Consider the following 27,744-nt stretch of genomic DNA (forward strand, 5'->3'; position numbering starts at 1 on the left):
ATGCTAGAATATTTAGGGGCATGCACATGCCAGAAGAATTCAGCCTAACCTTTGTCAAATAAATGATCAGAGAAACAGTCTCATCATCTCCTCACTAGATCCAAGGAGACCCTCCCAGTCAAGCACATCAGCGTATCCTTTCCCTCCTGTATCTCCATCTCCCCTCTCTTGCCCCCATTTATAATGGACCTGATTTTTGGGTTGTTGAGGATCATCAGACTTCATTGAAGAGAGGAATTCTCAAATTAAACTATGACGAAGCAGCTAAAGGAAATCCAGGGGAGGTAGGCTTCGGTGGAGTCTTTAGAAACTCCCAGGGAAAAATTATTTGGATTTATGTTGGAAACTTAGGAAATGCCACCAACTGTTAGGCCCCTTTAATAATAGTGATAACCCCATTACTATTGTAGTTATATCCCTTATTAATATTGTTGTGCCCCTATTGTCCCCATATTTTTATTACTGTGCCCCATAGAATCCCTCTATTGTTATTTTTGTGCCTTTATATTATATTGTTAGGTCGGCTAGGTTATATTGTGACTCCTTAGACTCCTATATATAGAAAGGAGTTTTTGTCATTTGAATCATCAAAGAATCATTCATTTGTGTAATGTAAATGAGGTTACCCCATCGAAGAGGCTGAATTCTAAAGCGTTGATCTATCTTTTCTATCTTTTTGTGAGCTGGTTTCATAGCATTTGGTATCAGAGCTTTGGATTCTAGGGTTTTGCTGCTCCAAATAGGTCATCGTGGCATTTTCACTATAATTTTTTTTTTTTTGCGACGTTCCAGAAGAGAAAAAAAAACCCATTGGAGACGAAATCGTACTAAACCTTGGGTCTAAATTTTAGAGCTTTTTGTGCTATATTTGCGGATATATGATCTCAAGAAGTTGGTCTTTTTGAAGACTCCTGAATTACATTCCAAACAGGTGACCTGGGGAAAATCGTCATAACTTTCTCTCTGAGCATCGGATTGAAGTTTCATAAGAAGGTACAAAAAGAGGACGACAGACTGTAGTTTATTTTATATATTTTTTAGAGCCAAAGGTCGAAACAAGGACACGTGGAATGTCGTACAATTTCGCTCTATTGAACTAGTCTATATTCAGGTCACTGTGGGAGATTTGTCATAACTCTTCCTTGGAAAATCCAATTTGGATCAGATTGGTGGCATTGAAAAGAGGACATAGAGGACTACTATAGGTCGCAATTTCAGAATTGGATGATCCAAAATTACAGAGATACATCAGAGGCAATATCCAACTCCTACAAAGTGAAAAAATGTGTGTAGATTTTTTAAAATTTTTGCTTAAGCTTGGTTTGAAAAATTATTCTGAAGGAATTAAAAGGGCATAGTAGAGCATTATTATCGGTAACTGATGTCTCGAGGAAATAAAATGAAAACACCTAGTAATCAACCTGAAATCTCTAGCATGACTCATGAAGAAGAGGAAGAAATGCGACATGATATATCAAAATTACAAGACCAAGTACAGCAAATGTCACTCTCACAAAAGCTAACAGAAGCTAAGATAAATGGCATGGAATCTAAGATAAAGGGCATGGAAGCTAAGATGGACAATTTGAACATAGATTTGAAGACATGTTTGAAGAGATATATCGCATATTTGAACAGAGATATTGCAGATTTGAAGAGAGATATGGCAGATTTGAAGACAGACATGGCAGATTTGAAGACAGATTTGACAAATTTTCTACAAGAAATACTTACAAATGGTGAAAGGCTAGTAAAGGAAACTCATGATGCAAACAAAAGAAATGTTAATCATGATTTCATAGACTCTAATGTTGGCCGAAGACCCACCATATTCCAAAAATCGTTATGAGGAAGTTTGATGGCAAGGATCCCACAACATGGATATTACAGATGGAGCAATTCTTCAATCTCAATAATGTGCAAAACACACAAAAGGTACGTATTACAACCTTATATTTGGAACCAAATCAGTTTGTATGGTATCAATGGCTTTGCTCTCGTAAACAAATTATCACTTAGGAAATTTTTACGGAAGAATTGACAACACATTATGAGGATACAAAAGCAACAATTTTTTTAGCCAATTGATAAGTCTCAAACAAAAGGGTTCAATAATGGATCACATTGAAGAGTTCCAAAAATTGAACATAAGGGTAAAAGATATTCCAGAGGAGCATAGGATTGATGTGTTCATAAGGACTTTAAAGGATAATATCGAACATGATGTTCGTCTTTGGGAACCTAATTCATTAGAGAAGGCATTCAGGTTAGCAAGAAATAGGGAAAGCAAAATTATGGCAACGAGGAAGCATACCACTCACAACTATAAAGATGGAAGTGTTGTTGCCCCTAGTCTTCCACAACCTATAAGGTTGACACCACAAAAATTGGAAGATAAAAGAGCAAAATGGCTTTGTTACAGTTGTGATAGCAAATACACTAAAGGTCATAAGTGTGCTGAGAAGAAATTATTCTACATAGATTGTGAAGAGGAAGAAGAAAAGGAGCAAGAAAGGTCAAAAGAAGAGGATATACTCCAGGAACAAAGCCTAGATAAAGAATAAATGAATCCGACCATATCTTGTAACGCATTGGCGGGAATTACCACTCCTCAAACCATCAAGATAGAAGGAAAAATCAAGAAGAAAAAGGTAATAATGTTTATTGATTCAGGAAGTACCCACAATTTTATTCATTGTAAGGTAGCAAAAGAATTGAATTGCTTCCTATATCCAGCACCAGAGTGTCAAGTGATGGTTGCAAATGGAGGAACAATAAATTTCTCTAGAAAGTGCCATAATATCAAGCTATCCATGGGAGAATATGTATTGACTAGCCCAATGCTTTCCATTCCAATGGGAGGTGCTGATGTTGTACTAGAAGTTCAATGGCTACAATCCTTGGGTACAATAGCTTTTAATTTTCAAGAACTTTTCATGAAATTTTCTACAGAAGGAAAGGAAGTTGAATTAAGGGGTATTGTAGGGAAAATAGGATAGATAATCAGCTCTAACGGTATGACAAAGCTTCTAAAAAATGAACAAAGAGGTGTAATTGCACAATTATGTTCACTAGATGTTTCCACATTGAAATCATCTATTTATCCAGATATCCAAAAAGTCTTGGACAATCATTCCAAGGTATTTGAGACTCCCAAAGGTCTCCCACCTATTCGTGATCATGATCATGCTATTCATCTGATTCCAGGAAGTGTTCCTCCAAAAATCAGGTCGTATAGATATCCCTATGCCCAAAAGAGTGAAATTGAACGTATGGTTAGAGAAATGCTAGAGGCTGGTATAATTCAACCTAGTCAAAGTTCTTTCTCTGCTCCAGTAGTATTGGTACACAAGAAAGATGGATCATGGCGCATGTGTCCGGATTATAGGGAGCTCAACAAGCTCACTATTAAAGATAAGTTTCCCATTCCTGTCATTGATGAATTATTGGATGAATTGCATGGATCAATTTACTTCACCAAGTTGGATCTTCATTCAGGATATCATCAAATTAGAATGAAGACTGAATACATTCCGAAAATAGCAGTTAGAACTCATGAGGGTCATTATGAATTTTTGGTCATGCCTTCATTTCAAGGTTTGATGAATTCCATTTTCAAACCCTTAGAAAATTTGTGTTATTATTTTTTGATGATATACTAATCTATAGCAAGTCTTGGAAGGATCATGTTGAACATGTTGATAGGGTGCTACAACTATTGGATGAGAAACAATTATATGCAAAAAGATCCAAATGTTTCTTTGGAGTACAAGAGGTGGAATATGTCGGTCATATTGTATCTCATGAAGGAGTTAAGGTAGACCCTAGCAAAATTAAAGCCATTAAGGAATGGAAAATCCCCACATCCATAAAGCATCTGCGAGGATTTATCAAGTTGACAGGGTATTATCGCAAGTTTGTTAAGAATTATGGAAGAATAGCAGCACCTCTAACAACATTATTGAAGAAAGATGCATTTTCATGGACTCCAGAAGCAACAAAGGCCTTCGAACATCTTAAAGAGGCAATGTGCCAAGCACCAGTCTTAGCTACACCGGACTTCACGAAAACCTTTATTGTGGAATGTGATGCTTCAGGAAATGTAATTGGTGATGTTTTAATGCAAGATGAAAGACCCATTGCTTTTGAAAGTCATCCAATCAAGGGAAAGTTTTTACACGAAGCTATTTATGAGAAGGAAATGTTGGCAATACTACATGCACTTAAGAAATGACAACCCTACCTAATGAGAAGACACTTCAAGGTAAAAATGGATCATGATAGCCTTAAATACTTTTTAGAACAAAGATTATCCTCTGAAGAGAAACAAAAGTGGGTCACAAAGATGTTGGGTTATGACTTTGAAATCATCAACAAAAAAGGGAAGAAAAATGTGGTGGCAGATGCACTCTCAAGAAAGGATGAGGATGTGGAAGCATTGTTGTGCGCCAATTCTATTATCCAATCAGATTGGATAAACGAAGCAAGGGAGGAATGGAAGAATGATGAAGAAGTGTGGGCACTTATTCAAAAGTTACAAGAATATTCTAGTACATCTGATACATTTAGCTGGAAAAATGATTCATTATGGTACAAAGATCGCTTATACCTCTGTAATAATTCCCAACTCAAACAAAATATTCTTATGGAATTGCACACTTCTCCCTTAGGAGGGAACTCAGGATTTTTAAAAACTTACCACAAGGTTAAGAAGGAATTTTTTTGGGATGGCCTTAAATCGGATATTCAAAAGTTTGTGGCAGAATGTTTGGTTTGCCAACAAAATAAAGTTGAAACAATTAAGACCCCGAGTCTATTACAACCTTTATCCATTCCAGCCAACGTTGGGAGGAGGTTTCAATGGATTTTATCACAGGTTTACCCAAGTCTGAGGGAAAGAATGTCATCATGGTGGTAGTTGACAGACTTACCAAGTATGCACACTTTTGTGCATTATCACATCCATTTAAAGCCAGTACAGTTTCTACTGCATTTATGGAAACAATTCAATAGCTACATGGAAACCCAAAGATTATTATAAGTGACAGACATCCCATTTTCACTGGAAATTTTTGGACAGAATTATTTTCTTGTCTCGGTACTCAGTTAGCTCATAGCTCATCTTGTCATCATCAATTTGATGGGAAAACTGAGATAGTAAACAAATGTTTAGAAGGATATCTTCGTTGCTTTGTATCTAATAAACAGACTCAATGGGTCAAATGGTTGCCTCTGGCTGAATGGTGGTATAACACTTCCTTCCATACAACAACAAAAATGACCCCATTTATGGCACTTTATGGATATCAGCTACCATCCATCACATCATATTTAAGAGAAAATTCTAAGGTTCAAGCAGTGGAACATCACATCAAGCATCAACAACAAGTCCTCCAACTCTTAAAGGACAACCTCGTGTTGGCGCAAAATAGAATGAAACAACAAGTAGATCAACATCGCAGCGAAAGAAGTTTTGATGTAGGTGATTGGGTATTCCTATGGCTAAAACCATATAAACAAATGTCCCTCAAGAAAGCTAAGAAGGATAATAAATTATCACCAAAGTATTATGGTCTGTACAAGGTGTTGCAAAAGATTAGTACTATGGCATACAAATTGGAGCTTCTTGCAGCTTCTTGAGTGCACCCAGTTTTCCATGTTTCATGTTTAAAGAAGGTTATAGGTGACAAGCTCCCAGTTCAAACAATATTGCCAGAAGTTGACGAGGAAGGAAAAATTATATTGGAACCGGAAGCAGTCACAGAAACAAGAACTCGACAGCTATGAAATCAATCAATTTCGGAGTATCTCATCAAGTGGAAGAACTTATCCGTTGAAGATTCCACATGGGAGGATGAGAATTTTATATAGAAGCATCAAGAACTACTCAAGCATTGAGGACAACACTTTTTTGAAGGAGAGGGGCATGTTAGGTCCCTATAATACTAGTGATTACCCCATTAATATTGTAGTTATATCCCCTATTAATATTGTTGTGCCCCTATTGTCCCCATATTGTTATTACTGTACTCCATAGAATCCCTCTATTGTTATTTTGTGCCTTTATATTATTATTGTTAGGTTGGTTGGGTTATATTGTGACTCCTTAGACTCCTATATATAGAAAGGAGGTTTTGTCATTTGAATCATCAAAGAATCATTCATTTGTGTAATGTAAAGGAGGTTTCCCCCTCGAAGAGGTTGCATTCTAAGGTGTTGATCTATCTTTTCTATCTTTTTGTGAGTTGGTTTCATAACATTAATGCTGCAGAACTATAAGCATTGGAGCACTGGTTGGATATAGCCAAAGAGCAAGGTTTTTGGCTGTTGATTATTGAAGGTGACTCCATGCTAGCCACCCAAGCTGACTGAAAGCTTCAACAAGGCACGACAACCTCACATTTCTCTGATAACTGATGCCTAAATAAAATCCTTTAACAGATCAATCGACACATAGAAGAAGATGAAGGGATCCACTTCCAGCTTGTCATACTCAAAGGGAATTCACTAGTAGACATATTGGAAAATGAGGGTACTGTTGGAAACCTCAGAATATGCTCACTCGCTTGGACAAACCTAGAGCAAGGTACATTGCGTCAGGACTGCGAAATCATAAATGACAAGGACAACACCACTATGACCACTAAACGTAAGAAAATCCCTTTGTTGCGCTTATGATTAGAGCAATCACTCCTCCAGAAGCATATCAATATGAATCCTTCCCTCAGTAGTCAACCCAAGGTTCAGCTTGATGCGAGCACAAATTGGAGAAGTGCACTCCATTATTGGTGTCGCCTTTTGATCCTCTTATACTTCAGCTATTCATCCGCCCTCATCATTCCTTCATACCTCGTTTTGCTAGAATTAATTATTCTCCATTTTTTACCTTGCCCCTCCATGATCACCCGCCCCTATGAATACCCCCTTCCCTCTTCTCTTCCCCTCCATCATGCTTATCCCATCGCTCTGGCTCACCCTGGCCCTCCTCTGATGTCTTGCCGTGTTCATATCTACCCCCTCCCCTCATGGCCTTCAGGCATGGTGCAAGCTCGACTCCCCAGCATAGTCGTGGTCACAGCCGTGGCCGCAATCCCTCCAGATGGAACTCTCTCAGCATGTTACCCATTACTAGAGTTGAGTCCTCGGCCAGAAGGGTAGCTCTTAATTATGCTACTATTGTCAACCTGGAGACTCAAGAGAGGATCTCCAACCTGGAAGCGTAGGCGCGCACCATTCGACATAGGGTTTCCTCAGAGGAGGTTGCAACAGACTTCGAGTGGATCCATGACTTAGACTCCACAAGAGAAAGGGAGAACCTCTATAGCTGAACTATTGATCTGTCATGGCAGCTTAAAGCAATCCTAGGGCTTGCTATCAAGAAACAGGTAGAACACTCCAAGGCTCTGGAGATCAAAATCGACAAGCTCATTGACAAGTTCACTGTGTATGTAGAGGAGGTACACCATTGTCGCTTTGTTACTAGATATTCACCACACTATGCTATGCTCAAGAAGAAGCAGCTATACCCTCCTCGAGCCATTCGGAATCAAATGAAGCACACGTGGGCAAAAATCTGGATCATCCTATCAGCCTTGACAATAACCCAGTGAAGGTCATTATGTAGCACCCTTGGTCAACGCTCTTTTTGTAGTGTCACCTATGAACCCATTTCCAGATATCAGCAATATGCGGCTCGCAAGATAAATGTATCAAGGAGTCTCGCCAGACTCTCTCGTCCCTCAACACTCCACCCAGCAGCTCGAGAGACCTTTTTGCATCCTCTGCAATCTTTTTCTTCCAGCGTTTCCTACCTTCCTACTTCTGAGCTTCATTGGAAGAAGTTTTTTTTTCAAAAGCCCGAATTGTAAAAGAAATTTTTCTCTCAATCACGGAGACTCTCTTTTTGCAAAAAAATATTGTCAAAATTACTGTTAAAACTTGTTCAATTGAGGCTAAGAATGCATGTTTTGTATATTCTAGGATACGAAAGTATGGCTCTGGTGTTGGAGCACTTAGCTCGCACCATCCACCTCATATTGTAAATACCTCTTTTTTGAAGTAATATATCATATCTTATTTACAAAAAATAAAATATTTATATATATTTTATTTCAAAAGTATTTATATATTATATTGTTGAAAACAACATAAATATTTTCAATATTATTTTTAAATATTAATAACAAAACAATATGTACATGTTCTTTTTATTTTTAGTTTTAAAATTCATATATAATTTAAAAATCAATTAGTATATATGAATTGTGAATTAAATGTTTTACTTATGTAAAGTAAATTATATCTTTGTTAATTTTTTGTATATCGTTACAAATTAAATCATTTGCAATACTATGATTCTCGCTATAGAGAATGTTTAATATCCATATGATAATAAAAATAATAAAACTTTCAAAGAAATAATTTTACGTTAAATAAAAATGTAATTTAAATTTTATAAATATTTTAATACACTTATTTTATTTTTAAATAAAGATATAATTTTAATTTTAAATATAAATATTTACTTAATCATGTATTTAACTAGTCAAATTATACAAGTTTAATTAGTTAGTCATTTAAAATCATTTTCAAATAACAATATTTCTAACTCAACTATAGCTAAAAACTTGCTTGAATACATCAATTCATTTTAATATAAAAATATAATTGAAATTTAAAATATACAAGTTTTTATAAACATAACCATTTATTATTGAAGCAGTGTGTAAATGTTTTGAGTGGTGTAACATCCCACTAGTGTGTTTGCTCCTATGGATCATCCTCCACTGGAGCATGCTTCATTGGTGAACAACTATCCAATTGGTGATTTGTCAGGTTTTTTTTTCTATATTTTCCCTCTTAATTGTCTCTTAAATGTGTGTACTGGATGTTATTGATGTTGTTAATTTAGTGTCTAAATGTTTGCAGAGGTCAATGTCTGTATTACTTTTCATGCCTGCAATAGTTATGTTTCATGCGATTTCAAATTCTCATCTTGGGAACATTGTTCCTAGTATAATATTGACATGCATATATTGAGAACTTGTGACGTGTCTCAAGAGTTCGTATGATTTGGAGGCAACTTGTACAAAAACATTCATGTATTTTGATTCCCAGTTCAAGAGCTCGACATGGAATACACATAATTTTGTCAATAGGGATAGACTTTGTTTAGAAAATTGTATCATTAAAAGGTTGTAATATTTTATGGTTTCTTTCCCGGATATTATGCTTCTTAAAGTTTTGTATATATTGATATATAATGTATTAAAAATAAGGAGAAAGGCTTCAGAACTCTCTGGGAAAAAACCTTTGTGTAATGTGGTCTTTTCAAGATAAATATAGTTTCCTCTCTGCAAAATTTTGAAAGGTTTCAAAGATTCATGTGTTACTAGTTTTTTGTTTGTCCTCCTTCTACATGCTTGTTCTCCTTTTTACTGCTCATATGTGCAAAGCTTCAGTATTGGAATATACTTGTAATGAACTAAAATTCATGTTTGATTTCTCACTCTCATAATATTCAAATTCTCTAAGCGTTTTTCCATCTAGAGGTTACAAAAATCACTGTGTGGTGCTCTGTGTTTTTTAGATCAATATGTTATTCTTCTATTACATCTTGCTTTTGACAATTTGAACAAAGAGGCCAATACTTATCTTTCCTCTAGTAGAGTTTTGAAGGATTTGCAGCTCTTACTCATTTTTGTAAGTATAAGCACACATATGAGTATGGGCATGAGTGGGAATGTTGCTTCCCCTATTTTCAAAATTGCTTCCTTTTATATGCTCATAAAAATTTAGAATATTTTTAATCCAAAGATTGTAATGTGTAAATATTGTAACAAAAGTCATAACGTTTAATGGAGAGCCTTATAATTTCCCCCCAAGTCATCCCCTATCCTTTTTCCCTTGAACCTTTGCTAAAAGGATGCTTGGTTATATTTGGTATTGTATTTCATGGTGCTAAACATATTCATTGTGTTTCTATTAGTAATGTCATTTGCAAGCAATTCTTGCAAAAAAACCTTGATTTTTTACCAACCCTTGTAGGAAATTGTATCTATCTTTCTTAACTACATGTTGTTTTAAGATAACATGTCTGAGTTCAAGCCATTCCCTGTATAAGAATGGTATGTAGGATCATCTTTAGATGGCCTCATCTTTATGCCTCTTAAAGGAGGGTTCATGTCTCTGAGAGGTTTTTTTCATGTCAAGAATTGTGTATATCAAGTCCAATCTGTTAAAGGATGTACCAATAGCCTTTGAATTTGTACCTTTCTATAAGAAAAGGCTACTGGACATGGAAATTTACATGTCAGAATTTTGGGATGTCTAAGTTGCTAAAATGGAACCCCAGAATGTGAAATGTAAATATCAAACCAATTTAACTCAGAAGGGAATGGATGTGTTCAAGAAACACAAAAGAGAGGATATACTTAAGAGTTTTTCACAACAATCATCATGTTAAGAATTGATATGTATTACACTTGATTACCTTTATTGAAGTCAACCAAGGAAAGGAAAAGAATATCCCTGATATGGAACAAAATGATTTTTGTTACATAACTACTTTTACAAAGGTCTTCCTATTCTCAAAAGATGGCCCAGAGTCTGCAAACATTCACCCATAAAAGTCAAGTTTTACCCTTAGGCATAGTAATATGCAGTTATGTCAAACAAAAGAGTCCCAGACATCAAGTCAACAAAGGGAATTTCAATAATAAACTAAGTGAAGCAAAATAGATACTATGGCCTTGAATGATACATATGGTGGGTGTTAGGTTATGAACTGATTTATTTATTTTCCAAGGTTGTTTTTTTGCAAACTATTTACACTAATTGGTTTTTGGAAGGGGATGGTAACTTATGCACCCCCTTTACAGTAGTTTTCCTCTAACAAGGGCCTTTTGCAAAATGTTAGTGCCTTTTATTTTATGTATTGTTTTCTATCTCTATATTAGTTCTTGTGGTGGTTAATTTTTGCTTTATTTATTGCGCAATTTGCATTTCGCATTGCTCTACTTTTCCTACAATATCTTGTCTCTTTTTGAGAATATTTTACATGTCAATTTTTTGGCATTCATATTGATGGTAAGTAATGCTTGTAACAAATAGTGCTTAGGTAGTTGGTTGTTGGTGACCAATGATAGGTGACGTAAAGAAGTTATTGTTGTGATTCTTCTAGATTTTAATACTTGGTTTGTTGCTTCTAATTTTCTGATTATTCGACAACCATCTTAGACTTTTGGAATTGCAACCAATACATTTCTTGTGTTTGAATTTATCATTGTATACAAAATTTTCATAGTAAAGTAATTTTAATGAGGATTATATTTTAAAAAGTATTCGTTTTGTTACTGTCTATCTTTTTTACATGTAAAATCTAATCCTTGGTTGAAGAGGGACCATGCTAGTTAGGAAAAGTTGTTATGCAGTTGTCAAGTTGAAATTTTGTAATGGTCATAATCAGCCATTATATTCCTTATGTAATGATATGGGCATCAAGGAAACATCTTTATTGGTTAATTTGAACTGCACTTTGTAATTCGTTGAAATATTGAAGCAGATATCTAAAGATTAATATGGATGTTTTGAAATACATAACGTTTGGATAGATTCATCATAATATTACTTACATTGACATATTAATCTTGTTTACGATTGAGACAACTTGAGTTATATATTTTATTTTTAGGGTCACTCCTGAAACAAACCCACTGAGTTACGTTTCACTTGTTTCATTGTTTTCTGGATAAAAATATAAATCAAATTTTGAAATAAACCCACTAAAACAAGAGATAAAAACATTTTAAGCAATATTTCCTACAATTTGCAAATGCCAAGGAAACATAACACGCTGCAATGTGAAAATTGAGACTAACCATAGATTGTGAGGCTCAACATGTACTTCATACATAAAATTTCTATATTGAAAACTTGAAGGTAAGACTACCCCTATACTCTATGGATAAAATTTTGGATTGTCAACTTGAAGGTGAGTATAATCCTGTATTTGATAGATAAAATTATGGTTTGCAGAATGCAAACTTTTGTGCAAAATTTAAAAAGAAGGTTTAAATGTATAGCGTAATCCCCACATTCCGTTGAATTTTTTGGATCTGGAAGTCATTGCATTTAATGTTTTTAATATTTTTTTCTTCTTATAATTTAAGCGTACTTTTCCAATTCTAATAAAAACCATGAAAGAGGGCAATGGAGGTTGCCAATTGTTGTATTTTAACTCACAAAAATAGAACATTTTCACATTAATGTTAACATTTTTAGGCCCCTTGACTAAATTAAACTTTAAATCTAGACATAATTTCCTCAATGAATTAGAAAATCCAAATCACTAACATGGTAAAATAACACAAAAGAAAATATTTATAACCTCAACAACATTCAATTCTTTATTCACTAACCATGAAAATATTAGATTTCTCCATATACATGGAATATATAACATTTTTCCATATACTTGTCACCCATACAAGAAAACCCAATATTTGTAGGTTAGGGGAAAAAGTACATTAATGGTTTCTTATTTAATGGAAGAACCATGTCACGAGCGCCTCCACAAAAATGACAAAAAACACACATTCCCATAATGCCGACCTATCTTGGTGCTGCTCAATGACTTTGGTGTAACAAATGATGATCCTATGTCATCATTCACATCTTCACACAGTAGATGAGTGGACATTCTTTATATACCTTCTTGGTATTTTATGTTAAAAGATTGAAATTTATAACCCCATATTTTGGCTTCCTTGTAAAGGGGTTTGAGGTTTTCCTTTTGAACTTGATGTGTATTTCATTTGGATGCAAATTAACTCCAAATTTGTGAGTATGGTGATATCAGTGACACCAATATGTTTTGCCTCTTTCAGCCCTTTGATAAGGGCAATATAGTATGCCTCGTTATTTGTAGTATTTCCCTGCACTTATTTCTGTCTATGCAACACATGTTTTTTTTGCACTCTTGTAAAGCACAAATTGAGAGATTGCTTGTCTTGGATTAGGATAACATGAGACCTCAATGCACATGATCCACTTTTGTGCCATTTTTATGCTTACAATAGCTAGAAAATAAGATAACAATAACATGATATTAGAATTAGGCATTTAAATTTGAGCATGAAACAACTTGTACTGCCAATAATAAATGAGGATACAAAAGAGAAAAACATATAATAAAATTACTAGTCATTCAGAATTGGCACTAAGGCTAGGGTAATAACATAGAAAAATCACTTAGGAAAGAATACAAATTCAACATATGTGTTGGAGAGGTAAATCCCCTCTGCGGACAGAGGCGATCCCACTAGCCCAAAATGGGTCTAGCAACAATCAATTCATGCTACCATGCAAGTTCCTAGTTGCATACTGAAAGTGGATTACGAGAACCAACCTGGAGTCCAACGCTAATGTCGAAGAAGAGTTGATACTCCCGTTCCCTTGCTCCGGTAGGTCACAATCCTTGCGATCCCCGCAAATGGATACCTGCACATGCAAAGAACGAAGCGAATACAAGCATAAAATCCACTAAAATACAACTATATTTCAGTCAGAAAGGAAATAGATCAAACATTATCATGATGAACAATAAGATCGGAACCATAATAGTAGTTGTTTATTAATGAATAATCAACAGAGAAAGATACAACCAAGGTTCTGATGTTGAACCTCTCCTCTGGCTGGGCGAGCAGCTATGTATGTCTTGCTATAGACCTTCTCTCTCTCAGACTTCCGGCAGCATAACCTCCATATGCTTCAAGACTCTTACTATCACTCAAGACAAGTGTTATCACAACTAGCATGACTCAAAAAACTAGCTTGTCAAATGCATGAGGACAGACTTTTATAGATGGAGAAGGGAGGAAGATACAATGCATCAGGACACCCATTGTGGATTGGCATTATCTCCAAAAAGCTGCTGTGGATAGATGTCAAGGATAGATGATGACTCTCGACATCTAGAAGATGAGCTTTATCCTCAAAAGACTTCGTGACTTGAAGGGAAAAAACATCTGGGCGCGCGTTTGTCAAAAATCATTACCAAACTTGGTTGGCGCGGGTGTTGTTCTAAGACAGAGCGCCAATGGTCGCACCCTCTTTTGAGGATCTCATTGATTGGCGCAGGTAGGACATTGTGGACCCGTGCTAATGGAAAAAGGGCACTTTTCAGGGATATTTTGCAGAAGGTGTCTTCAGGGAACATGAAGTACATACTCAGGGGAACATAATGCAAGTGTTTTTAGGTTATGTCACTGCTCACAGGTCCCGGAATGCGTCCTCCAAAGTACGGAAACAGGGGTAACAGGGACGGTGACCAATGGTGACAAATTACTGTGTAACAGATGCCCCCTAAAGCATGAGGCCCGAGAGAGAGAGAGGGGTGAAATGCTTTACAACAACACATGTAGCTGCCGTCGAGAATCTGCATTGAGAGATACAACTGATAGCTCAAGTACATGATGTATGTGGTATGGTCGCAGCCATCCATAAGAGTGTACATAATAATCTGGATCCATAGTATGGACGCAGCCATCTGTTTAGGATCAATGAATCGACTCAGGTATGGTCGCAGCCATCCAGTGAATGAGTCATGTATCAAGAATCACGCCTGGATTACAACAGACACAATCCAGGGTCTTGCGCTCCATCTCGGCCCGAACAAAAGTACAAGTTCAAGCATGCGAATATATGAGCTGAAGTCAAACATGCATGAACATCGTCTGATTACCAGTCAATATTGAAAACTGTTAACAGATGCGAGAGGTACCACCAATAATGACAATGGCCCTCAAGGTACTACAGGTACAATCTCTGGCGTGCGAATTAGTGATCTGAAGTCGAACACCCGTAGAATCATCCGATCGGAGGCCAATGATGAAAACCTCACGTCGAACACGAAGAACCTGCCATTGAGGCATGCAGGCTCCAAGGCACCAGAAGGGAGTCTCTAGATCAGCTTCCTGGATAATGAGCTGAAGTCGACAGGAAGTGACCTTGACTGAAGGCGGGCCATAATGTTTCCCACATCATCGACACGAGACAGAGAGATAATTTTGTGAATCAAAATTATGTGAGCTATCAGAGGGAGGTTGTTTCTTTGCAGAGGTCAACTTCTCTTGAACATATCGGCGGCACGACAGTGGAATTGGCAGTATTTGACATCAATGTATCAGAGGTCATGGTGACGAGGCAATGAGCAGATGAGAAGTCAAATAGGATTACCCAAGCCCATGGAGGCAAGTGAAAAATGAGATGAGATATCCCCACGAAAGTAGAGAAGTGCCATGTTCAAGAGTGACATACTGCCGATACGACAATAATTATGGTTCCTTTTTTTCCCCCCGCCATTTCTGGCGAGTACCCCAATTATTTTTAACAAGATTGATGGGGATAACGTATGCTTGTGGTGCGTCATTTCGACAAAATCCGATGTCATCAGGTTTTAACGAGTCTGACAAAGGAAGAACTCGGCGTCTTTTCATGTTTAGAGAGTTTGAAAAGACAGCAGAAAAGGAAACTCCAGGGGTGTCCTTTTTCGTAAAGTTGTGTCTCTCGAGCCCGAAAAAGTATAAAACAATGCTCGAAAGAACCGCCCGACCATTATGATCGAGGAGTACTTTTCATAAATAGTGATTTCGACCTGAAAAGTAAAAAAGCGATCAAAATCACGTCGTTTCGTAACCATTAACGAGTTTGAAACGACAAAAACCTGTAATCTTTTTATGTTTTAACGGTCGACAAAAAGAACTTAAAACGACCGCCCCTTATTAACGTTTAACGAGTCAGGAGGAGTAACTCGGCAATCTTTTCCTCTTTAAATGGTCAGAAAAGAGCTGAAAGCGGACCTTAAAGTAACCTTTTCACATGTTTTATCGAGCTTGAAAAAGTAGAAAAAGGAGCTCGTTTCGTTGCTTGAGTTGCACCAACCCCTGTCATCATACAAAAAACAGCGTAAAACCCACTTCGACATAAATATATTCCAAAAATACCCAAAAAATATTAATTTTTAATGTATTTTTAGGTCAAAAAAGCTATAAATAGTGAAATGGTAAAAAACAAATTTACTTTTCACTTTTTACCTTGTGAGTTTACCATTGGAGGGTTTTGGGTGCAAACTTCAACTGCTGATCGTGATCAATCCAGGAGAGCATTTGAGCCGCCGTCTAAAGCAGGTAAGAGGCCTCATCCTTAGCTTCATTTTCATTCCATTTTTTCAGTTTTTCATCCATAGATAAGTCCCCAGCCAGAGGAATTGCAAATTCTTAGGGTTGCGCCATTGGCGCGAGTTTCCTGCTCGGGATCGCGCCAATGGGATTTTTTGTCCAAAGGGGGCGCGACTGTTTTGAAAACAGTCGCACCAACCGTGCGACCTAAATTTCCCATGAATTTAACTGTTGATTTTGCAAATTTCTTCCAATTTTGGTTTCACCAGTGATCTAATGATGAAAATTTCGACTTTATGGTTGCAGGGATTCGTCAGAATGGCGGTAGAATGGAGAGAAAGAGAGCATGAGGCCATAGATGCCATGGCATTGGAGGATGATGCCTGCATGGATGCTTTGAGAGATTGTGGCTTGAAGAAATTCTTCCTCACCTCCTATTTACGTGCACAACCTGAGTTGCTGCGATTTATCGTGGATGCTTGGGATACGGAGGATCAGGTATTCCGCCTGAAAGATCAGACATTGGAGCTAGATGTTTCCGATGTCTACTTTATCACTGGACTATCGCGGAGAGGTGCACGGCCCATATTGATTGGTAGTAGGCCTTCCGGGGAAAATATGGGGGAGGTGATGGAACGGGTTTGTCCTGGGGCACAGTTTGGATCAAACAGTGCCAAAGTAGATATTATCACAGTTCCCGACCTGGTGATACGAGTGATATTATTCACTATCACACGGACAGCTGGGGTACAGGCGCCCCACGAGGCCAGCAAGAATCATTTGTTGTTGGCAACCGAGTGTCTCCGACCTACACTGTTTGATTGGGCCACAGCAGTGACGACAAATATCAAGAGGCAGCTTACCAAGTGTAAGCGTGATGGCAAAAAACAGTTCGGATATGGATCTATCGTGGTATAGTGGCAGATCCAGTGCCACGGGAGCCGAGGTTGACTCGATGAGCAGAACTCATGCCTAGAGGAGGAGGGGGCCAGCAGATGGCCTGGAGGCCCGAGTTCTTCATTTGGCTCCGTCACCAAATGATCATCATAGAGGACTGGCCCTATGCGGGCACTGATTTTACTGGAGATCCAGATCTCCCATTGCCTGCGGGAGAAGACTGGGATGAGGAGCTAGGTAAGAACTCTTTGTGTTTTTGATGTTTTTTATGTATTTAATTTTTTTTGTAATACATGCCTGTCTCTGACAACAACTATATATATGTATGCAGATGTTGGTGCAGAGCGACCAGCTGATTTGTCTCACATAGCACGGAGGGCACAACCTGCAGCCGACCCTCAGGTAGAGGGTGGCGCGGGTGATGAGCTAGTACAGAACCTTGAGGCACTCACTCGAGGGATTCCAGACTATGCCAGATTGGCAGACGTGCCCTTCGCGTACCAGAGGCACACAGTGGGAGTACCTACTCGTGTCCATCGTCTATTGAGACGTTTGGTGCGAGCGGTGACATGCTATCATGAGCATCACCGTGATTAGACGCCTAGGTTTCATTTTTGCATATTTTTGAGAGACATGTTGTCTGCGGCCGTATGAGATTCGGACATGTATTATTTTTTGGATTATGTAATGCGCGTGGTGCAAACATTATGACACACACGTATATATATACATATGCCTATGGTTTATTATTGTGTTTTCATGTGCTTACTTGTATAATGTTTTGGTTACAAATTACGCAAATGTCTATCTAATACATGATTAGCCAATGCATCAGATAATGTGTTTAATTGTCGTGGAATATGCTGATATGTGATAAAATCAAAGTTCCTTTCTAACAATCTCACACGTAAATACAACCTTAGAATGCGATGGTCTCTGACGGAATATTGCCCGTTGAGCTGGTGGACGACAAGTTGAGAGTCCAGGTTCACTACCAATGCACGAATGCCGAGATTAATTGCTTCAGCAAATAGCTCGATTACAGCACAGTATTCGGCGACATTGTTAGTTGTACAACCCAAACACACACCCTGAAAATCTATCAGCTCGCCATGAGGATCATAGATCACCCACGCCGCAGAGGACAAGTTGCGAGTACTGCGGCAGGCACCATCAGCGAAACCAACATAAGGTGCATCAAACATCTGCACAAGAAGCGAAAAAACATAATAAGTGGCAGTTACGCCTTTAAAACTGACACACACACACACAACACACTTGCTAGAGTACATGTATGTACAAAATAAAATGTACCAGCATCACGCATAGTACTTTTTCAAATATAGCCCATTTCGGGGCTTCCCAAGAGGGTTCCCTTCATAATCAATTAGCTCGTAGGCCCCTTTCTGCAAAACTTTCTTGACAATGTAAGGGCCTAGCCACATAGACTCAAGCTTTCCTGCTCCTAGCTTATCTTTTGCCTGATCGTAGAGCAGGACTAAATCTCCCTCAACAAAAGAACGTGGACGTACGGTCTGATCGAAGTGAGTCTTGACTCGCTTCTTTTGTGTTTCGATGGCCAAAGAGGCCAGGCGACGAGTCTCATCTAGCCGTTATAGGTAAAAAAGGCGTTCTTCTAACGGAGTGGTGTTGGGAAGTAGCTCGACAGCTAATTTTAATGAAGGGATTTCACATTCAATTGGAAGGGTAGCCTCTAGTCCATAAACTAGTTGAAATGGAGTGAAACCAGTGGCATCCTTCACAGAGGTTCGGTAGGCCCACAAGGCAGGGAACAACATCAAATGCCAGTTAGACTTATGCATGCCAACGGTACGTTGAAGCATTGTAACCAAAATCTTATTGATAGCTTCAACTTGGCCATTGGACTGAGGGTAGTATGGAGTTGAACTATCGTGCTGCAAGCCTAGCTGGGTTGTTAATTCCGACATCATATGATTACGGAAATGCTTCCCGTGATCAGTGACGATGGCTTGAGGGACGCCGAATCGCGAAATAACATGATTAAATAAAAATTGCACCGCTGTGTGACCGTCTTCAGTTAATGTAGGCATCGCCTCGGCCCATTTAGTAAAATAATCGACAGCAACGATAATAAACCCATGCCCCCCGGCCGAGCGAGGGTTACAGGTCATATAATCAATGCCCCATTTTGCAAAAGGTCCGACGGTGACAACAGGGTGCAACGGATCAGGAGGCGCTCGCATTTTCCGCTGGTATATCTGGCACTCATGACAAGAGCGGACAGCAAGGATGCAATCCTTGAAGATAGAGGGCCAAAAGTAGCCAGCACGGAGGATTTTTTGGGCAGTAGCATATCCAGACATGTGACCGCCATAGGCACCAGAGTGGCAGTCATTCAAGACCCGCTCAGCCTCCTCGAGAGTAAGACAACAGCGGAGAACAGAGTCGACGCTGAGGCGATATAATGTATCCCCAATGATACGGTATGGTTGAGATTGATGACGAATCCTTCGCCGAGCGTCTTTGGACATGCCCGGGCGAAAGGAGGACGTTTGCAAATATATAATGATATCGCCGTACCAGGGATCGAGGGTGCTAATGAGAAATAAAGTCTCATCCAGAATTTGATCCTCTACGTGAGAGGTCGGGGAAGAAGATGGCAAAGAGCAAATTAACTCAGCAAATACAAGGGATTTCTTGGACTTGGCAGTGGTAAATTCCAAGTCAAACTCTTGGAGGATAACAATCCACTTTGAGTACTTGCCCCCCAACAACAAGCATGACAATATATACGTCATGGGGTTGCAGTCAGAAATCACAGTAGTAGTACGCAGCAGAATATAATGACGGAAATGTTGGACAGCACACACGACGGCCAAAGCCAACTTCTCGACATAAGCATATCGAGTTTCCGTATCTAAAAGGTTGCGGCTGAGATAATAGATAACATGCTCAGTGTCATCATCGTCAGTTTGAACAAGAACCATGCCAATAGTTGTGTCGGCGGCGGCCAAATATAGAGTGTAGTCACGATAATAATTCGGAGGACAGAGCAATGGAGCAGAAACAAGGAGGCCCTTGAGACACTCAAAAGATTCTTGAGGAATGGTATCCCAATGAAAAGGGACATCGCGCTTTAGTAATCGTGTAAAACCTTTGGCCACCTCGGCATAGTTTGGAACGAAACGACGTAAAAAATTTGCTTTACCCTGCAAGCTTTGCAATTGCTGTAAAGAAGCAGGGGGAAGAAGATTCACTATAGCCTTGACTTTAAGGGGATCCAAACGGATGCCCTCTCGGGAAACGACAAACCCGAGAAGTCGGCCAGATTCAACGCAGAAGACACATTTGTGAGGATTAAGCCTGATTCGGTAGTATCGACAGCGAAGAAAGATTTCGCAGAGGTGCTTAGGATGGTCCTGACGTTTGGCTGAATGAGCAGGGAGATCATCCAGGTAAGGCTGTACAATGTGTCGAATGTCATGGAACGCATAGGACATTGCACGTTGGAAGGTAGCACCGGCATTTTTAAGACCGAAAGGGAGCTTCTTATAGGCAAAAGTGCCCCATGGACAGATAAAGGCAGTTTTGTGTTGATCAGCAGGAGCAATATTGATCTGGTTATAGCCAGAAAAACCGTCCATAAAAGAATACATTTCACTTCCGGCACACTCGTCAATAATTTGATCAATGAATGGTGTGGGAAAATTATCTTTAGGATAGGCTCGATTTATATCACGATAATCGACACAAACACGGATTGTACCCTGTTTTTTAGTCACAGGTACGATATTAGAAACCCAATCTGTGAGCGGAATAGGATAAATAAAACCGGCTTTAAGAAGCTTCTCTACCTCGGCCTTAATAGCTGCAGCCTTTCGGGGGTGTACAGGGCGTAAACGTTGACGAACAGGCTTAGCACCTAGGTACGTGATTATCTCATGCACCACTATGCTAGGATCAATGCCGGGCATTTCTTCATAGGACCATGCAAAGACGTCACAAAATTCGTGAAAAAGATTAGAATAAAGTTGAATCTCCTCCGGAGTACAAGTGACTCCAATGTGAAGATGCTTGACAATCCCTGGTTTCACAGAGATGTCGATGGGCTGGGTTTGCGTAATGTTTGCCATATTCCCTTCAGAAGATACTTGATAAATCTGAATAGGTGTTTGTAATGGGAGACAAGGAGCAAACCGCTCAAGGCAAGTGAGAATATCTTGAGGGGCAGGGAGAAACGAGGAACGATGGTGAGAATCATGCCAAGGAAGTTCCTCAAGAGACATAGTCTCAATAATGGCTCCGTCGGAAGAGAATGTTTCTTGTAAAGAATCCGAAGAAGTCTCATCTACAAGCCTTGAGGATGGAGCGAATGAGTGGAGAATCATGCTCGAAGGAGCAAGTTCGGAAGAGGGAGCCGATGCAGCAATAATTTCAACGTAGTTGAGTTCGGCAGGACTCAACGGCATCTGGTCGCCCCAAGAATCTACTTGGTCGGTGGGAGGAATAATCCACGGATCAGAACAAGTAGTAATCATATTAACAGAAGCGACGTTAGGAGGTGGGAGCGGAAAAACACCCATAAGGGTGGGATCTTTGAAAAGTCTGACTCCCAGACTCTCAGATAACTTCGAGGTATGCTCCACAAAAGGGATGTTGCCTTCAGAAGAGGAAGCGAAGAAAGATAGATGGTCTACAGTAACAATCTTCCCTTGATGAGGGAAACGAATGATACGAAACAGAGACGAAGCAACAGCTTTCATCGCGTAGATCTAGCTACGTCCGAGAAGGAGGTTGTAGGTAAGAGTAGCATCAACGACTTCAACTTCCATTTCGACTGTCTTCCCTTCCAAAGAGATGGGCAAACATTGGAGTATACCATAAGGATGAGAGGCTCTTCCATCAAAAGCTTCCAAGGTTGTGGGAGAATGGTTCAGCGTAGGAGATCCAATAGCTTTCCAACAGGCGACAGACATGATGCAAGTTGAAGCACCTTCATCAATGACTGTACGATGAATCGTTTTGGAATCAATAATAACCTATATAAAGAATGCGATTTGGGGAGGCAGTCTCTGCGTATGGCGTTCTAAGTCAAAAGTAATTAAATCTGAGTCGGCCGGGTCTATGCCACCAATAGCGGATAGCAAGGACTTCCTCTGAGAAGGGCAGCTCTGGAGAACTTCTAAAGCAGACATAGCCGACGGAGTCTGCGCCAAGTCCTCAATGATATTGTAGTGCTGTGCAGCACGAGCATTTGGGTTGTAAGAAGATTTCCAGAGTACTCCTTTTGGAGGGGGTCGAAGAGGCGTCTCAGTAGTAGGTCTCTTAATGTGGAGCGGACCCGAACTGAACAGTGGAGCACTAGAGGGGATCTCAGGCTCCTTCCCGGCAGATGGCGGATAATCTTTTGTTCGAGTACTGATATTGACAGGTATCATTCCAGCCATAAACACTTGAGAACCGAAGGAAGAGGGAGGCTGAGAAGGGTCAGCCACCATCTGAGTTTTTTGAGTTTGTTGTGAGGGAAAGGCTTCTTTGAGCACCGCAGGAGTCCCGGGAGCACCTTTCAACAAACGACTAACTTCAGACTGCCTAGGGCAGTCTTTAGTATAGTGATCTTCATCACAGATAAGACAAGGATACTTAGGTTTGCGTTTGGAACTGTCCTCGGGTGGAGGTTTAGGGGAGTCCTGCTTAGGTGGATCTGGCTTATTCTTCGCTTTCCCTTTCTTCTTTCCTTTCGAGGCTTTGTCTGCCGTGGTGGATTGGACGGAATTGACCTCGGAAGTAACATTCGAAGTGGGTATTACCTGAGAAGTGGGTTCATTCGAAACAGGTGTTTTTTGCTTCCCAGGGTTCACGAAATTTTTCTTTGAGGATGAACTAACAGAACCAATAATCCCGTCAACAGTTGGTGTCGGCGGGGCTTTGGATGTTCCTGGTCTCGGGGCGTCAGGCAGATAATCATACAATGTACCTGACTGAGAATAAACCAAGTCAAGGTACTGAGCTCGCGTGATAGCTTGCTCTTCAGTGACACACACCCCCATGGTAATGTCCCGAGCTATTGGAGGAACGAACGAAGTCGTAAACCAATCGGTAAGAAGCTGGTCGGGAATCCAAAATTTGATCATACGTCTACGCCATCTCCATTCGTGGATATGATCAGAGATATGCGTAGCCGTTGTTTGTCTTAAGGATGTGAGGAGGTGTGTACCCGTTTCATATTGAACGGGCAACTGAAAATGAGTGAGGAATGCCATAGCCAGCGAGTTGAAATCCTGAAAGGATCCGCGATTGAGCTCAATATACCACTTAGCGGCAGAGCTAGTGAGAGTCCTTTGAAAAAGGCGAAGCCGAATTGAATCATCAAGCCATGAATTGGATGAACACCATAGGTGATAAGTCATGACATGAGCTTGTGGATCTTCATTAGGTTTACCATCGAATTTTGGACAGTCACCGGGAATTTTCGTTGGAACCGAAGGCCAATATGGATTATGTAGAATAGGATCATTGGTCAATTTAGACACATCCGGTAATTCTAAAGTCGCTAAGAAAGGTAATTGAGGATTAAAGGACATCTGGGGCTGCTGGTGGGATGGAGCACCAGGGTTCCAACCAACTGGCGGTTGCCCCCAAGGGCTTGGTCCGGGCGGATTTGGCCCCATAGGGTTTTGTCCGTAGGGATTTGGGTTCTGTCCCCCAGCGTTCCATGGATTACCAAACAGTCCTACAGGAGCACCATATGGTTGCAGATAATTCTGATAAGGATTCGTCTGCAGTTGTTGATAATTTTGATATGGGGCAAACAAAGGTTGCCCTTGAGGTTGCTGGTGACCATACGGTGGCTGGACTCCAAACTGAGTTTGAGAAACAGGCTGAGGTTGATAGGCTTGTTGAGATTGAACTCCAGCTTGCATTTGAAAATCGGATGGGGTCTGGGGTCCAGCCTGGGGCAAAAAACCAGGTTGAGCAGTGCCAGAAGGATGTCCTATAGGTTGGGCTATCTGGCCGGAAAGATAACCTTGTTGATATTGAGGTTGGCCTCCCTGCCCGGAAGGTTGTACCTGCTGGGAATGGAGTTGTTGTTGCACAACTGAAGGTTGTCCTAACGGACCAGATGGCTGAGTGGGCTGGACAGTTGGTTGGCCTGATTGGATTTGAGGCTGACCGACTTGCCCAGAAGGTTGACTATACTGGACGGTAGGTTGACCATGTGGTTGAACAACTTGTCCAGATATTGGACCATACTGGACATTGGGTTGGTTTGGGTTAACATATGATTGACCAATTTGTCTAGTAGGATAACCTTGCTGGGTACTAGGTTGGGCTTGTTGAACAGAAGATTGACCCGAGTTACCAGAAGGTTGAACATAAGAGGGGAAAAACAGACCACCAGAGGCAAAAGGGTTTCCATGGAAGGATTGCCCTTGTTGGTCTTGAGGAGGTTGTCTTGGAGATTGCGCAGACGATACTTGGCCACCATGAAAAGAGGTGGAGCCCCAATCAATTGACAACGGAACTGAAATCTCAACCATCGGTTGAGATGGAAAATATCGACCGTATGGCCCTTCTGCTGGGACGCTTGACGTAGGATCAAAGACTCCGAATAAAGAAGCCGAAGGATGACTAAAAATAGGAGTCGAAGAGGCTGCACATACCGTTGGAGCGGTTGTGATTGAGGTAACAGACGTACTGCGACTTTGTGGAGTAAAAGGCTCCGTGGTGGGAAAAGCGAGTGGTGACCAAATAGAACCCGTGAAAGGAGTTCCAGAGGGCATAGTATCCCTTAATGCTTTATAGCCTGGTGGTAGGTTTGCAGTAGTGGGAGTGCTACTGATAGGTGTAGGTTCCGTTGCGGTGGGAATTTCACCGCTCGTCGCAACGGACTCGTCAGTCGTAGTAGGGGACAAGTCCTCCATGTCAGAGGAAGAAGGTGGGACTGAAACACGAGGAGAAGTATAGTCCCAAAAAGGGACACTGTCCTCAGAAGGTTCCCAAACAGGGTTCCAATGAAACTCGTAAGTCTCGTCGCCTGGAGCACGAGAACTAATCGGTTGTATACTCGGAACCACAGGAAGACTCACAACCGGTATCTCGGAAGAAGACGAAATTGGTAATTCCGCCAGGATGAAACTTCACAAAACCTAGGGAATCTACCGAGACAAAATCCCTACTCAAACTAACGCAAACAAAATCTAACCGGGTAAATGTTATCGTGGCCGAATAAATTTTAAGACGCAAAGACACAACTTGACCTTTTCATGTTTTAAGAGTCGAGAAAAGGACAAAAAGATGACTCTAGTCTCCTTCGAATGTTTAATGAGCACGAAGTGACAAGACGCTCACTGGCACCTTTTCTTTTAAGGAGTCCGAAAAGGATCAAAAGTGACTACTCTGGAGACTCTAGGCAAGGGGTTTACCAAACAATCCATAAAACTGCTTATACACCTTGGCAATCAGATGAAAACCAAGGACTTCCCGTACGGCAGTCAATCTTCCCGAATGCTGTGTTCAGTGCATTACGGCTTGTAAGGCAGTAGACACGGCTTCCTGTGGATAAAGGATGATAACCTAGTGGGGTCTCCCTTATATACGCGACGGTACATGGGAGCTCAGTCTGTGCTAGACCACTATCGAGTCACAAGAGGAGGAATCACCCAACCGTAGTGTGAAACAATAGTGACTAGGTTTAACGATGCCAGAACACGTCTCTAGCCTAGACCTCTAGAATATGTGCGTTAGGTTCCAATGCGTTGTTAGATTCATTCGGTTTATTTTACAGTTGATCTTCAATTAAGTTTCAGTTTTTAGGTCATACCGTATGTGATCTCTCAAAACTTCCTAAATGCAAACTATATGCCAAAATTATATCATTTCGTTCAATGAATGCTAACTACAGGAGAGTTGAGATTTTCAAACAAACAAAATGAACAATAAACAATCAACAAAGATCCTAATGCAGCTAATAACAAGAAATGAAACTTTTTCTTTTCTTTTCTTTTTAAAAGCGACAAATAACAATAAATGCTAACTAATATAATGCAAAAAGATCCTTTGTTTTTTCCTCTTTTAAAATGGCATAATGCATTTAAACAAATCTCGAGAGATATTAACAAGCATAAACAGACAAAATTCACTCAATGCAAATAGAACCAAGTCTGAAACACCAAGATGAACCGTCACAACAAGGTAAATCGCAAAGACCTTCAATGAACCATGTAATCTAAGCTCAAATGAAGTCAAGCAAAATCCAAACGAGCTAGAAGTGAATTGCTCGAAGCACAGAATAATAAGCTTTAACAACCACTAGACAGGTGCGGAAAACAACCAAAAAGCTGACTGGACAATCAAAGAACCGAAACTTCCCACAGAAGGCTCGATATGCAAAGCCACTAGGTACTCTAGGGCTAAGATATAAAATCGATAGAAATAGGCAAACAACCGAAGGATAAAGGTAAAGACCAGTCAAACAGAGGTCCAACACACTTCTAGAAGCTGCAAAGGATGTAAAAAGACAAAAATCTGAGTTTAAAGAGCTTCCAACAAACACACTGGCAAAATTCACAGGACTGGCACGACTGTCAGCCTGCAACTTGCGCTATTAAGGAATTGGCGCGAACTGCTGTTGTGCAACATGCGCCAACTGGCGCGACTGTCGGGTAGAAAAACGCGCGAACACAGTTTGCTGACCCAAAAAATAATAAATAAAGCAGCCTAGGGTCTGGTCAACAGTACTCAAACAGATCGAACATCAAGAAACAACTTTAAAGCTGACCCAGAAAGCTCATTTATGCAAGCAAGCAAGAGAAAACTAACATGCAAGACAAACTCCAAGCTGTTCGGTTCATAAACCAAACTAGAGATTGACTGAAATGGCGTTGATCTACTCCACTAATGCAAAGCAATAGCGTTTCAAAGGCTGCCTGGCCGTACTTCAGACTCCGTCCAAGGTTTATGAATCAAACAACAAATAGCTCCTCCCCAGCGGAGTCGCCAAATTGTTGGAGAGGTAAATCCCCTCTGCAGACAGAGGCGATCCCACTAGCCCAAAATGGGTCTAGCAACAATCAATTCACGCTACCATGCAAGTTCCTAGTTGCATACTGAAAGTGGATTACGAGAACCAACCTGGAGTCCAACGCTAATGTCGAAGAAGAGTTGATACTCCCGTTCCCTTGCTTCGGCAGGTCACAATCCTTGCGATCCCCGCGAATGGATACCTGCACATGCAAAGAACGAAGCGAATACAAGCATAAAATCCACTAAAATACAACTATATTTCAGTCAGAAAGGAAATAGATCAAACATTATCATGATGAATAATAAGATCGAAACCATAATAGTAGTCATTTATTAATGAATAATCAACAGAGAAAGATACAACCAAGGTTCTGACGTTGAACCTCTCCTCTAGCTGGGCGAGCAGCTATGTATGTCTTGCTATAGACCTTCTCTCTCTCAGACTTCCGGCAGCATAACCTCCCTATGCTTCAAGACTCTTACTATCACTCAAGACAAGCGTTATCACAACTAGCATGACTCAAAAAACTAGCTTGTCAAATGCATGAGGACAGACTTTTATAGATGGAGAAGGGAGGAAGATACAATGCATCAGGACACCCATTGTGGATTGGCATTATCTCCAAAAAGCCGTTGTGGATAGATGTCAAGGATAGATGAT

Source organism: Pinus tabuliformis, chromosome 9 (assembly GCF_031772625.1).
Source record: "Pinus tabuliformis cultivar Carrire ecotype Pingquan chromosome 9, CPIR1, whole genome shotgun sequence".
In the NCBI taxonomy this organism is placed as follows: Eukaryota; Viridiplantae; Streptophyta; class Pinopsida; order Pinales; family Pinaceae; genus Pinus; species Pinus tabuliformis.